This window comes from Pristiophorus japonicus, chromosome 7, assembly GCF_044704955.1.
Source record: "Pristiophorus japonicus isolate sPriJap1 chromosome 7, sPriJap1.hap1, whole genome shotgun sequence".
In the NCBI taxonomy this organism is placed as follows: Eukaryota; Metazoa; Chordata; class Chondrichthyes; family Pristiophoridae; genus Pristiophorus; species Pristiophorus japonicus.
The window spans coordinates 19,787,234-19,799,414 of record NC_091983.1 but is presented as its reverse complement, the minus strand read 5'-3'; positions in this window follow the sequence as shown (position 1 = coordinate 19,799,414).

Here is a 12,181-nt window from a genome sequence, read left to right as displayed (position 1 = left end):
ATTGTGTGCGTCAACGACTTGGTCAACACAATAAAGTTGCAAACGATAATGGGTTGTCAGATTTAAATGTTCTCCCACCATCTACTCTATTTTTAGGCCTCTCTGGAATGTAATGTTGTGCAGCATGCAACAACAGACCATGATCCAGGAAACCCCAGTGGGCTCTGTTGTAAAATATCTCTCCTCTGGTCAAGCATTTAAAGCACTGCTCACCATGTCTATAGTGTGTTTAATGACCCCAATAGCTTGCTCAGCTCCTGTTCATGGCTGCCTCAATTGCATCATGTTCAAGGGTGAACAGCGTAGCCCTTGGTCACCTCGGAACATTCCTGCAGACTTGTCCTTAAAATAGCCCGTACACAAAGGATTATTTTAAAATGAAAATAACATTGCTGTGAGGCAGGCAGATAATAATGTATATTAAGAACTTATGGACATAAATTCAATACAACAGGAGAAAGCCATTCAGCCTCTTGAACCTGTTCTGCCATTCAATTAGATCATGGCTGATCTGTGGGCCACCCCAACCTGTGTGAGAACACCACCGCAGGTCGAGGCTATAAATAGAGCTGGAACGCCAGACCCTGGAACATCGTGGCAGAGGTGCGGCGAATGAGGGTACGGGGCCCAGAAGAGCCGAGGGCCCAGGGGCAGCACGGGCCAGCCCACACTGCGATATGTGTGCACTAGTTCCGTGCAGCAGAGCAGGTCTCCAGTCGTCTTGGTTAATCCTTGCCACTGGATAAAGGCCTAGCTCTGTCAAGCCCGTGTGGTGGCTGATGTGCAACGGTCACCACACGTTAAATAAATCCACGTACAGGCATCTTCCACCCCTTCAATTGGAGTTCAGGACTGGAACATCGGGTCCTTCGTTGAAACATCTGTGAACCCATGTGGAAGCAAGTCATCCTCGTTCGAGGGACCGTCTATGATGATGATAATGGCTGATCTGTATCTTAACGCCATCTAACCACCTTGGTTCCATATCCTTTAGTAGTCTTGCCTGGCAAAAATTTATCAATCTCAGTTTTGAAATTGTCAATTGACCCTCAGCCGCAACAGTTCTTTTGGGGTTGAGAGTTCCAGATTTCCACTACCCTTTGTGTGCAAAAGTGTTTTCTGACATCACCCTTGAACAGCCTAGCTCTAAGTTTAAGATTATGCTTCCCCCATAAGCGGAAATTGTTTCTCTCTATCTACCCTATCAAATCCTTTAATCAATTTAAACACTTCAATTACAGCACTCCAGAATCTCCTATATTCAAGGGAATACAATATTGGGCTATGCAACATGTTTTCATAATCTAACCCTTTTAGCTCATGCATAATTGTGGTGAATCTATGCTGTACCACCTCCAAGGCCAACTTATCCTTCCTGAGGTATGGTGCCCAAAACTGGACGCAGTTCTCCAGATGTGGTCTAACCAGAGCTCTGTCCAAAGGCAACATAACTCCCACCCCTTTGTGTTCCAGCCCCCTTGAGATAAAGGCCAACAGTTTTTGAACCTGTCTACTAGCCTTTAGTGATTTCTGTACTCAGACCCCTAAATCTCTCTGTTCGTCCACAGTTCCAAGCTTCTCACCATTTAGAAAATATTCTGATCGATCTTTTTTAGGTCCAAAGTGAATGACCTCACACTTTCCCACATTGTACTCCATCTGCCGCAGTTTTGCCCACTCACTTAATCTGTCAATATCCCTTTGCAACTTTCTCCCCGGGGCCGAAATTGCCCCCTGCACGCACCCAGTTTCAATGGTTTTTACCGCAGCTGTGATTGAGGTTGCTTCTTGAACGAAAATGAGCTTTGTTGGTTTTTTTTATTCGGATCTGGAAGTTGCTCTTAATGGGGGCGGTGACAACATCTGAGGGGTGGAAGTTGGGGACAGTGCAGAGTGCACGATAACGTCACCATGGCGCCACATCACCACAGCTCTCCCCTTCACTTAAAGGGGAGAGCCTTCGCAATTTTAAACTTCGGCCCACTGGGCCACCAGGGAGGGTTTTGGCCGGGCCAGTGGCCTGGCACCCAAGACATGGTAGTCGGCCGACAAAAAAAAACATGAGGCAGTGGCAATGAGCCCTCTCCTTTAAGGGAAGCCGCACCGCTGCTGCAGAAGGCCACAGCCTCACTGGACCACCGGAGGAAAAGCTTGTTTTGGCACCACTGAGCGGGCCGAAGATCTTCAGAGGGGAATGTAGATTGGTGGTGCGCATAGTGATAATGCACTTAAGATGGATCGGCAGCAGTGGAGCAGTAAGGGGGGGGAGGATCGGGGCACTGCCGGGAAACCTCAGGAGGGCAATTGGGCTATCAGCGGCTATTCCACGAAAAGTCGGCGGCCGCTCCACTCCGCAGCATGGCCGCCAATTTGCGGTGGTAATTAAGGACCTTAAGGAGAGGGGCAATTTCGGCCCCCTCCAATCTGCACTATTTACTGTGTCACCTAACTTAGTGTTATCAGCAAACCTGGATACACGGCTCTCTATTCCTTCATCTAAGTCATTTATAAATATTGTGAATAGCTGAGGCCCCAGTACAGATCCCACTGACACCACTGCTCACGACTCACTTCCTGCCATAGTCCCTACTCTCTGTCTCCTACCTCCTAAACAATTTCCTATCCAAGCCAATGGGTTGCCCAAAATTCCATGCACTCTCATTTATGTTAACAGTCTCTAATGTGGAACCTTCAAGCCTTCTGGAAGCCCATGTAAATAACATCAATAGACACTCCCTCATCTACCACGTTAGGTAACTCCAAAAAAAATCAACTAGATTTGGTAGGCATGATTCACTCTTTACAAATCCAAGCTGGCTCTCTCTGATCAACTCATACTTCTCCAAATTCTCAGTCACTCTGTCTCTAATAACAGATTCAAGTAACTTCTCCACAATTGACATTAGACAATAGATCTATCATTTTTTACTTTATCTCTCTTATCCTTGTTAAATAGTGGACTGGCAGTGGCAATTTTCCAAACCAAGGGGACAATTTCAGAATTAGGAGAGCCTTGGAAGATCAAAGAGGACTATTGCATCAACAATTTCCTCACCTACCTCATTAATACACTGGGGTGGAAACCATCGGATCCTGGAGATTTGTTTATATTTAATAATAATAGTTTTGCCATCACCATGTTTTTATTTGTATTGAATCTAGTTACTTCCTCCCATTCAATTTATCTTTACTGTTCTCTGTATCACTGCTATCTTATCCTCATCCTCCACTATGAAGGCCAATACAAAATAACTATTCAGTATGCCTACATTTCCTGATTTCCAATTACAATATCACCTGCATCTGTCTTTAAGGGGCCCATTTTCCTCTGAGTTACATCCTTTCTCTTAAAAACCTTTAGGAAGCAAAATTGCCCCTTTTTATAGTCCCATTAGCACCTCTGGGGGGGCGCTAATGGAGTGCAATGGCATTTTTGCCAGGGCGGACGGGGTGGGGGGGGGGCTGATTGCGTCTCCCAGGAAATTGCCTTGGAGGTTTGGGGGACGCAACCCGATAGTGCCGTGCCCCGCAATTACCGCCCCGGGCTGGCACATGTCTGCCAACGATGTCATCGCCATGCACGCCGATCCCTTTGCACCCTGCAGGGGAAATTGCCCCGACGTTGGCGCCAGCCAATGTCAAAGCCAGCTACACGGATCGCTAAGCTGGCGGACATCTGCCGCAGGGGCACCCCTTGAAGGTAAGACTTTTAGCGTCCCGGGCCGCCATTTTATTTTGTCAGCCGACTCTTGCGTCGGCCCAATGGCTGGCTACTAAAGGGCCTGCAGAATGTGCAGCGGCCCTCCCCTTTAAATGAAGGGGTGGGGCGTTGTAGCGCTGACCTCTTGAACACTGCACTAGACTGCCCTGGGAGCACCCCTCCCAGGAAGCGAAGCCCCCTAGACAGTGCTCCGCTTCCTTGGAGGGGCGCACGTGCCCAATTCCGCGTTGGGGTGGGATTTCTAGGCCGGATCGTCCTTGATATCCCTTGCAGGATTTTTCTTGTATTCCCTTTTAGTTGCTCTTAACATTTTCTTTGTATCCCTTTGCTGTGCTTTATATCGCTCCCAGTCCGTGGAATCTCTATTATACTTTACCTTGGTATAAGCCCTTTGCTTTTCATTTTATACTATCTCTCATGTCCCTTGCTGACCAAGGTTGTTTAATTACCCAAATAGAGCTCTTTCCCTTTGGGAGTATGTACAGATCTTATACTCCATCAAATTCTCCCAAACAAATAGCTGCACTCTCATTCACACTTCCCTCCACATTGCCTTGAAGACCTGGGGCAATGGCCTCCTTTCAGTGGCCGGGAATAGCACTGCTCTCCTTCATTCCACTCCCGCGACCAATGCCTCCAGTGCCTGCTCACTGAAATGGTGAGCTCTCTCCCTGGGACTGAGGTCAGCCATGAGAATTATTGGATTCATTTGCTTCATAAATGGTCACCTTCACGCCAGCAATGCTGATAATGAGGATCTGCACAATGATGGAGCCTCCCCTTTAAGAGCTGGGAGGAGCCAGTGTGAATAATCATTCCCGATTGCATTGCACCTGAAATTTATTCTCGCTCTACTGGTAGAGCCCCTGTCGTGCCCTGCTGAGATCAGTAGCGTTTGATTTAGTACTCCAGTTCTTTCTTCCAGAGTTTTATTGGTTAATAGTTCTGCCTAGTTTACCTAGGTCAATTTCTGCTTCATCCCTCATCTAAACTCATAACCTTGGTTCATGACTCACCCTTCTTTCTCTCAAACCTAATGTTGAATTCTACCATATCATGCTCACTGTTAGCTCGGTGTTCCCTGACCATTAGATTAGTAACTAATTCAGGCTCATTACTCATTATGAAATCTAAGTTGGCCTGTTAAATTGTTGGTTCAAGAACATGTTGTTCCAGAAAATTGTCCTGAATAATGTACTGCCTTTGGGACTCGAGCTGTTCTGCTTCCCCCGGTCTGTGTGAAAATTAAAGTCTCCCATTATAACTACTCCTTTTTTGACACATGCTTCTCTAATCTCTGTGTTTATATATCCTGGTACTTTATCACTGCTATCTGGAGGTGTATAAACAAACTCCCACCGAAGTCTTGCATCCTTTTCTATTCCTGAATTCTACCCTTAGGGTTGGATTTTCATTTGTCTATAGGCTCCGTTATCAACCAGAGGGGGCGTTAATGTGAGCGTTAGAGCTTAGCGACCGGGCGTGCAGCTTTTAGCGCCCCGATGGAAAATTCATCAGAGGCTTACTGGGGGCGCAAACCACGAGCGCCTGGCTGATGACAATCACCACGATCATCCAGGTGCAACGCCCATGCTTGCGCCCCGGTCGGTAAATTCGGTCCGTGCGCCTCATTGAGCGCGGGCCAATAACAACGTCTGGACAAACAGTCGATACAGGCTTGCAGAGTCGTTAACTGGTAGCTACTTAAAGGGATGAGGCAGCGCTTCCCTCGGAGGTCACAGTCAGTGCAACGTTTACACACAGCACGGTGCGTGAGCTTCCGAGTTTGCAGTGGCTGTCAGACATAACAGTACAGCTTGAAAACAAGTGATTTTGAAAACTTTAATGGGTGCGTTACCATGCCATGCCTTTAAGACGTGGTTTTTCCCGGGATTTGATTCGGAGTTCCGCACATGCGCAACAGGCCTGCAAAATGTACCGACCAAAATTTTGTTATTACCCCGCCCTCCCCCCCCCCCCCAGATCTGGTGTGCAGCAGCTGATTTATCGCCCTTGTCAGCTCTTCCACCGCTTCTGATGAATTTGTGGACAGGAGGTGAAAACAGCTAGATTAATGCCACAAAAGAAGCGTGACCAACTTTCGCCCCCATAGTATTTCTACTGCCTGTTTCCCCTTAGGTTATCCCCTCTTTCTAACGCTGTAACAATGTCCCTTGTTAATATTGCTGCTCCACCTTTTCCAATTTCCCGGTCCTGATAAAGCCCTTATAAACTAGAATACTTATTTCCCAGCCGTGCCCAGCCAGTTCTCAGTGATGGCCACTGGTCATACCCTTTTAGCTGAATTTGCGCTTCTCACTCACTTGTTCTATTTCTTATGCTACGTGCATTAGTGTACAGAGCCTATTTTTTTTTACGTTGTTGTGTTTTGATCAGTTATTTTGTCATTACAATGGACCAGAAATTGTGGGCGGATACCTCCGACCAAAATTGTTTTTTACGAAAGTACCTGGTGGTCCCGGGAGAATGAGCACTTCCTGTCCGAGGCCTAGATGCACAGCCCAGCGCAGAGGCTTACGCATCCCAGGAACGGATGGGCATCACTGGGATCATATGGGCCTGGACCACCAATGAACATGGAGTATTCTCATTGATAGTAATGATGAGTTCCGTTTGTATGAATCTCCCATTACTATCGATGAGGAGACCCCCAAAAACACAGAAACACAAAATATTAATTGAAAAGAACACCTCACATATTTAAAATTAATTGGAATTGAATTAAATGAAATGTTTAGAAAAAAATCTATACTTTAGAATTTTTTTTAATGTGTTTTAATAGGGTTAAAAATAAACTTACGTTAATGGACAGCATTTTTAACATAAAACTTAGTGATAAAATTTAATTTTTCTACTTTTTAAAACTCTTACACTGGTAAAAGCAGGCCTTACACCACCTGCTTTTACAAGGTATAAGAGTTTTAAGGACATTCGCTGGGCCGGAGTTGGGCAAATAAATTTTGACAGATCACAAGTGCCGGGTTTAGGTCATTGTACACACCCTGAGAGGCCGCAATTTATGGCCCATTATTTCCTGTATTTTTTTCTGAACCTGAAGTGCTTATATTGCCTTTAACATTATTGATGTCTTGGACTTAGCTCGCATCCTTTTTTTTTTTCTGTCTTTAGGCTATTTTTATTTCTGTTTCTGTGTGAGCTTTTACCTAAGCCAGGTAAGTATTCTCCAATTGGCCGACCTCTGTCTGCAACCTTCATCAACCATTATTTCATTGAAGTAATAATTCAAGTTTGTCAGATACAATTTGCCCGTAACAAGTCAATGCTGGCTTTCATTTATTAGCCCACGTTCTTCCAAGCGACAATTGATGTTGTCTCGGATTAGTGTCTTTAAGACTAGAAATTCAGTAGCGTCCGATTTGGGGCATTAATTTTTGAAATGATGAAAAAGTAGCACCAGGCTGAGCTTCCGGTAAATTGGCTGTTAGCGCTCCAAGAAAGAACTGGAGCATTAAATCAATCTCTAATGACCTCACTAGGGCGCTACAGGGGCTCTACCAGCAGAGCAATGATGAATTTCAGGTGCAATGCAATCGGGAATGATCATTCACACTGGGTCCTTCCAGCTCTTAAAGGCTTAAAGGGGAGGTTCCATCATTGTGCAGACCCTCATTATCAGCACTGCTGGCTGTGAGGGCGACCTGCAAACAACTGAATCTGGTCATTGTTATGGCTGATCCCAGCCCCTACACAGCACCGCATGAAATTCAATGACCTCAATCAGGTCCTACATACCGGCATCTGAACCTCAGTCTGTACACATTGAATAAATCACCACACCCCCACCACTCACCCAGCAAACATCTCCATCTACTAAAACTCACATCCACATCTCACACCTTGCCTGCAATTACACCTATTCAACTACAGCACGCACATCTCCCAAACACATAGCTGGACTCTCACTCACACACGTTCGTTTCTCTCGCAGGCCCAAGATAGCCCACAATAGGAGGAGCAGCAAAGAACAGGTGGGGGTGATGCAGAGCTCCAGCACCTTACAGACGTTGAGGAACAAGTGCTGTGACTCATTGGGCAACAGAAGGTGGGCACCATGGCCATCGGCAACATCGACCCCCTGGGGGGGGGGGGGTAACAATGGTATCTTCATCCCCCCTCCTTCTCTCATCCCACTTCCTCCTCACACCACAAGCCTTTCACACTTTCCAGCTCCTGATACTATCTGCATTCCTTGCTCCAATTCTGCCATGCTCACCTTAACGCGAGTCTTGTGCCTTTATGTTTTTCAGATAATCAGCAACCAGATAACTAGCCGGTCCCTGAGCCTCCCAGTGAGAGTGAGGAAGGAGAAGAGGAGGAGGAGGAGGAGCAAAGCACCGTGTCACTGCATCTCTCACCCACAGGCATCACCTCAGATACTGGCACTACGCGATCTTTAGAGGCATAGTAGAGGAGTCTATACTGGGTGATGCACCAGGGATGAGCAGGCTGTAGCAAGGCCAGGGGGAAAAGATAGCTCAGAAACCCGCTCCCCGGAGAGCGAGTTCGTACACGAGTTCTGCTGCGCAGGACTCAGATGAGGAATTCGATGGAGAGGTGCTCGTAAGAAGGGTGATGGCCATGAATCTGAGATGATAGATGCAATGTCAATGATAAGGGGCATGGAAGTATCCACCTCCAACATTGCACAGCATTCTGCACACACCATGGAGCCCATCATTTCCATTCTGCAGAGGATGGAGGACTCCCAGAGAGACCCTGGTGACCCAGACCTTATGATGTGTGTTATAGGTAATGTGGCAGCATCAATTGCAGCACAGGCGGAAGCCACACAACGTCTTAGTGCTGTAATGCAGTCAATAGTTGGTGGCACCGAGACTCAGACTGCTCTCATGCAGTCTCAGCTGGATGCCACGCATGCTCCGACTGCTACCATCATTGCTGGATCCATCACAGACCACCGAGGATCTCACAGTGTCGCAGCAGGCCATGAATCTGTGCTCCAGCAGAATGGTGGGGATGCTATGGAGCTGCCCCGGGGGAGCGGCGGTTGGTCAGTGGAGCAGGAACCTGCTGTCCTCACTCAGGATGACAGCATTCCTGATCCCACCACTGCCACTCTGCCATTGCACTTGTCGCTGTGGTCCTCCTCCTCTTGTCCTCATCCTCATCCTCCTTGTTTACCTCTTCCTCCTCCTGAGGTAGTGCGGCTATGCCTGGTGTCAATGGCTGCGCCCTCATGATGCCCAGGTTGTGCAACATGTAGCAGATATTGACAAAAAGGGACACCCGCTCAGCCGAGTACTGCAGGATGCCTCCCAAGCGGTCAAGGCAGTGGAACTGTTGCTTGAGCACTCCGATGGTCTGCTCAATTATGTTCCTGGTGGCGGTATAAGTGCTGGACATGAGTGTTGTGGAGGGGAGGCATGAGGCTGGTAAAGAGCAGATAGCCCTTGTTTCAGACCAACTAGCCATAAGCTTGATGTGATGGCTGGAACAGAGCTGGCTGCTGCCAGGATAGCGGTCATTAATGGTGAGGATTCGCTGTGTATAATTGCACACCGACTGCACATTCAGTGAATGGTAGCCTTTGCAGATACGGAATACCTCAGGATTGTTATGTAAAACTATGTGGGTGCAGTCAATGGTGCCCTGCACCATAGGGAAGGCTGCTATCATGGCAAAGCCACATGCACACTCCTGCTGCTTCTCTCTGGTGATGGGGAATAAAACGTATTCCCTCCTCCTTCATACAGAGCCTCTCTGACCTTGCTGATGCAGCAATGCACAGCGAAATGTGATATTATAGACATGTCTCCTGTTGCACACTGGAAGGATCCTCTGGCATAGATATTGAGGGCAATGGTGACCTTGACTGGCAGTGAGAAAGCCGTCCTCACCCTGGTGTGAGGTTCGAGGTGGCAGAGCTCTGTGACCACGTGCTTAGTGAAGCGAAACCTTCTAAGACTATTCCTCAATGAAATTGATGTAGGAGAACTGTTCGTGGAATACCCTGGGAGGGTAAGGTCTCCTGTTGAGAGCAGTGTTGGCCCTGTTGGCCCCCCGTCTTCTGGCCATATTTTGCAATCTTTCCCTCTGCCTCCACTGCTTCCGACGTTGATGCTGGAGGGCAAGGTCCAGTGCCAGTTCAGCCTCTATTAACGAATGGAAATGTAGCACTTTTAAATCTCATCTGAATGATACAGAATAATTTTGATGAGGCAGAAGACTGCTAAAGCTGAAAAACACTGGCTGTTTGCCTATCTCAACCTGACAAGGCAGCATTCTTTGCCGACTTCAAATAAATCAGATACTGGTGCCTTTAAATGCCATCCCTACAGTGGCCATCCCAATTTATCCTGTCTCCTCTTCCTGCCGTTGTTGATGGCAGACGCTCAGGTAGGGTGCAAGAGTGAATTTCTGATCCTGGGCGGTAACGGGGCTCTGCGCACTTGATGACGTCATGATCAACTGGGCGCTGGAAACCGAGGCAGTAAGTGTTAGCGCTAGCGCAAAACCACCAGGGTAGTTCGTGGGCATCGGTGAATGCACCGCGCCTGGTCGATAACCACTTAGCGCCCCGCTACTGCCCCACATGGGCGCTAACGGGAGGCGCATAGCAGCCAATTTCTCCTCACAGAAGTTTTCCCACCACTGATTTTAGGATAACTGGCCGGTAATTACCTGATTTTGAACACTCCCCTTTTTTGAACAGGGGTGTAACTTTTGCAGTACTCCAGCTCTCTTGCACCACTCCCACATGCAAGGGGGATTGAAAGATTTTCATAGAATTATATACATTTTCGGCACAGAAGGAGGCCATTCGGCCCATCGTGTCTGTGCGGGCCGAGAAAAAGCTATCCAGCCTAATGCCACTTTCCAGCTCACGGTCCGTAGTCTTTCAGATTATAGCGCTTCAAGTGCATATCCAAGTACTTTTTAAATGCAATGAGTGATTCTGCACCTACCACTCTTTCCGGCAGTGAGTTCCAGATCTCCACCGACCACTGATGGGGGAGGCTAGAACTAGAGGGCATGATCTTAGAATAAGGGGCCGCCCATTTAAAAGTGAGATAAGGAGAAATTTCTCAGAGGGTTGTAAATCTGTGGAATTTGCTGCCTCAAAGAGATGTGGAAGCTGGGACATTGAATAAAGTTAAGACAGAAATAGACAGTTTCTTAAACGATAAGAGATTATGGAGAGCGGGCGGGGAAGTGGAGCTGAGTCCATGATCAGATCAGCCATGATCTTATTGAATGGCGGAACAGATTCGAGGGGCTGTATGGCCTACTCCTGTTCCGATTTCTTTTGTCCTTATTGTTATATATGTAAACTTGTATTTACTCTGTACAGGCACCAGAGGACTTATCCCCTGGAGTCCCAAGTGATCCCATAATCTCTTGGGAGCAGAGGTATTTGAGGAGGCCTCAGTGGTTGGAGAGGCACTCTGGAGACTGCAATAAAAAACTAGGGTCACACTTTACTTTGAGCTCAGTGTTCAGTCTGACTCTTCCTCCATACACAACAACTGGCAATGAGATACAGATAGCAAACCCAAAGATGCAGAGAACAATGGGCATCCTGGAGAAATTCTCGGAGGGAGATGATTGGGAAACTTTTGTGGAGCAACTCGACCAATACCTCGTGGCCAACAAGTTAGATGGGGAAGAGAGCACTGCCCAACGAAGGCCGATCCTCCTCATCATCTGTGGGGCATCAACGTATGGCCTCATGAAGAATCTGCTCAATCCAGCGAAACCCACGGAGAAATCATACAACGATTTGTGCACACTGGTCCGAGAGTTTTTGAACCCAAAGGAAAGCGTTCTGATGGCGAGGTACCTGTTCTACGCCAACAAAAGGTCTGAAGGCCAGGAAGTGGCGAGTTATGTCGCTGAGCTAAGACACCTTTCAGGACATTGCGAATTTGAAGGACACTTGGAGCACATGCTCAGAGACTTTTTCATATTTGGCATTGGCCACGAAACCATACTTCGCAAACATTTGACTGTAGAGACCCCAACCTTGAGTAAGGCCATAGCGATAGCCCAGGTGTTCATTGCTACCAGCGACAATACGAAGCAAATCTCTCAGCACACAAGTGCTGCTACAAGTACTGTGAACAAGTGATGTTATTTTCGAATCGTAACGTATAGGGCAGGTCACACATACCTGCAGCTGCACGCCCGCAGATGTCTCAGAGTCCACCATCAAGGGTGATGAATGCAAGGCCATTAACACCTTGTAGGCACTGCGGAGGTGATTATCACTTCCATTCATGCTGATTCAAAGAGTATGTTTGTAAGGGATGTGGAACAATGGGACACCTCCAACAAGTGCGCAGATGAGCTGCAAAGCCTGTTAAACCTGCAAACCACCACGTTGCAGAGGAGGACAGATCCATGGAGGATCATGATGAACCAGAGCCTCAGATCGAGGAGGCAAAGTTACATGGGGTG